The sequence below is a fragment of the Lygodium microphyllum genome, chromosome 24, assembly GCF_053477565.2.
Source record: "Lygodium microphyllum isolate KBCC chromosome 24, Lygodium_microphyllum_v1.1.10, whole genome shotgun sequence".
Classification (NCBI taxonomy): Eukaryota; Viridiplantae; Streptophyta; class Polypodiopsida; order Schizaeales; family Lygodiaceae; genus Lygodium; species Lygodium microphyllum.
The window spans coordinates 107,708,371-107,712,065 of NC_141158.1; positions in this window are offsets into that span (position 1 = coordinate 107,708,371).

Here is a 3,695-nt window from a genome sequence, read left to right on the forward strand (position 1 = left end):
ATTATACACAGTTCTTGAGCATATCAGAGCAGGGATTCATAGAGATTCCAAGATATATGCAGATCTATATGCCACATCGATTGAGAGTTCTCATTGGACAGCTCAGGGTATCATCACATCAGCTTATGATTGAGAGTGGCAGAGCCAGTGGCATCCCACGGGAGGAGAGGATATGCCCCCTTTGTAGATCAGAGGTGGAGAGTGAGGAGCATTTTGTTCTCAGATGCCCAGCATACTCAGAGTTGAGATCTAGATACACATTGAGCAGCTCACTTCAGGGATGTACGACTGATATGGATCAAAGATCATTTGGCCGTTTTCTGGGAGAGACATGGCACATCAGAGAGCAGAGCACACAGCGGGTCCTAGTCAGAGAGGGGCCCACCCAGACGACTATTACACAGTTCTTTCAGACAGACAGAGCGAGAGCTACTGTACCAGCCTCCAGCCACACCTCCGGGCTCACACTACAGCAGGCTGAGGACCAGCGTACCCGATGCCGCACGAGGATCCGTGGGTTTTGGACCCCATAGCCACACCGACAGGAGATCCGGAGGATTCTTGATCTACATCGACAGCAGACTGAGATCCGGCGACACTCGACACGTTGGATTTCAGATCTCCAGTTTGCTCTTTCTCCACCGTCGATGTACCACATCCTGCATCCAGGAGGGATCACCTGCTATTAGCGACTTCGATGACTGCTACTACATCCCAGGATAGTATATCTCCCTGCATCTGTTACATATACACATCGCACCACTTTATCACAGCCGACAGTTGTTCCCCTATCACAGCCGACATTTGTTCCCCTTTTGTAGCCATTATCTGGAGTACCAGAGCTACATACGCACATACACATACACGACACTTATCACACTCACAGCACTGTATTTTCAGTTTCCAATTTTTAGCTTTTCATTCAGCACTTTTATTTTGGATAGTTGGACCTCATCAGTTGTATCACAGTTTGTCTCATAGGCCAGTTTTGGTCTTTAGAAGACGTTAATATAACTTTCTTTCTTTCTCTCTCTCTCTCTCTCTCTCTCTCTCTCTCTCTCTCTCTCTCTCTCTCTCTCTCTCTCTCTCTCTCTCTCTCTCTCTCTCTCTCTCTCTCTCTCTCTCTCTCTCTCTCTCTCTCTCTCTCTCTCTCTCTCTCTCTCTCTCTCTCTCTCTCTCTCTCTCTCTCTCTCTCTCTCTCTCTCTCTCAAACTTGAAGTGTAGACCTTCTCCTCTAATCCCTAAATTCAATAGTGACCATCGTCTCTTCAAATCCCTACATCAAACGGCATGATTGTCCCTCTAGTAGTAGTTGTAGTTGAATGCTCTTTCAAAAATTGAAACATAGCACAAATGCAAGATACAATCAAGGAAATGCAATATACAAGTGATACTTATCCCAATGCTATGTATCATAAAAAAGGCTGACATTTGGCATGAGATTTTAAAGTAGTGCTCACCATCATAACGAGCACTTTCTAGGGAGAGTTATAGGTCAAAACATTTTACCTTTCATTTTTATGCATATTTTCAGGGTTTTTAATACAAATTGAATCGTTTCTTGATAATAGCCCCATCATAGTTTCGCTTTATAATGGCACAATGTTGAAAACCTATCATGTCATGAGATTCTTTGAATTCTTTGGTAATCAAGGTAAAGGGTAATCAAGAAGACTGTCACAGCTTCTTTCATGATTTATACACAAAGCTTCTAATCATAGCCTAAGTGGATCACCCATAAGCAGCTCATTGTGATTAATATTTATCTTTTATCCATGATCTATTAACACAAAGTGGGCTCTTCAAGATCACCCACTTTGATTAGAGTCTTCGTAATAGTATTATCCCTACATTTGTGTTTCCTATATACCTTATATCCATGTGTAAAGATTTCTTCTTCTCCCTACAAAGTGGAATTGACTACTTCACCCAAAATCCAAAGCTTTCTCTTGATAATGTCTATGTCTTCTTCATGAAACCACACTTAAAAATCCCAAGAATTTCTCCCATAATTAAAGTTCTCCTTGTTGTTCAAATTTCTTTCTTCAAATCCATGGGTAATTCAATGTTAGCTTGTGATTATATGTTGGATTTTTGGCTTTAGCTTTTCTTTGGTCCTATTTCTTTCCCTTTGAGGCATTTTCCATGGACGAATGCTAGTTCATTTGATGAATGCAATTTCTTTCTTAATTCAACTCATTCTTGGAAATCCTCCCTTTCTTAACAATTTTTATTGCATGAGACCAAAGTTCATTCTTCATGCTTGACATACCTTCTATTCTAGAATCCCTTTTGTGATATTTTCAATTTGTAGACCACCATAAGTTGTAACTTCAACAATAGCAAATACATTCCTTACAGACATACTCCCCTAGCTTCCTCATACTTCCCTTTTCCAAAATTAGTACCAAGTAACAATCATGTTTCTCACAAATGGATCATACCATCTTTAAAGAAAACAAGTCCATACTCACTATATCTTACAGGTATCACAATCTTTTTGGGCATCTTCTGTGCTACCATACTAAATACGCTTGTAAACAAATGCTTCATGATTTTGAGGCCTTTGTCTTGAACTCTTCTATCATATCATCCTTATTTGGAGATACAATGACAATCGACTATTTACTTACTTTCACTGTCTTATTTGAAACTCGAGCAATTCCTGTAATGATTATCTTGTCTCTTCATTTCTATCATTTAGCAAGCATAGTAACTAATTCCTCTACATCTTTCAATTAGTTTTTAGCCCTTGCTTTGTACTTTTATATTCCAAAAGCTCCTCAAGACTTGATTGCAACAAATGAAGAACTCGATGCCTTAAGAAAGAAGTTGTAGAGACAAATACATTGAAAGCACATTTGTGACATTATTGGATTCCAAAGAAGTGTATGCATTTAACACAAATAAAGCATGTGATTCAATTTTGAAGGCTTATGTCAAGCCCTTGAGTAGGCAAATACACATGAGAGGGAGTAGATTGAGAGAGAGGAGGAACATTCTTCTAAGCACTCTAACTTTGATACACATGAGCACAATGATGACTTAGGTGACGATGATGGCAATGTAGCTTGAGGCTACTTCCATATATTAATTGGTTGTGTGGCCATTGCTTGAGTTGTACTTTCATTGATTAGTCAGTTGCTTAGTCTTTCATGTATCATACTACTTTCATATTTGTATACACATTTTACTGCTATGATATAATATTTCTTCATCTCATATTCTTCTTTATTTGTTTAATCTCAAAAATTGTAGTTGAAAAAATATGTCACTAATCTATCACAATAAGAATATATATGTGCGGTGAGATTAAACAATGCTTAAGTGACAAATTGTGTTGTTGATATGACCCGCAAATTGTACTAGTGCATGTTCTTGCTTTTGTGATTTGAAAGGGAAGTGTATAGTTTATGTGTGTGAGGGAGGGAGTATAGGTAGTTGTGTGCAAATAGTAATATTAAGGTATTGTGATAACCATGATTACACTAAAGACCATATGTTTCAATTAGGGTACTTGATCATACCATATATAGGACATATGCTGGGGAAAAAGAGAAAGGGGAAGTGTGAGAATGAATGAAAAGAGTTAGGGAGGAAGAGATAGAATGAAGAAGAAGCAAGATACAAAGAGAAAGTGAGAGTACTATAGTTCAGATTTGATTTTTTTAATAAAAAATCTAGCATCGCTTTTT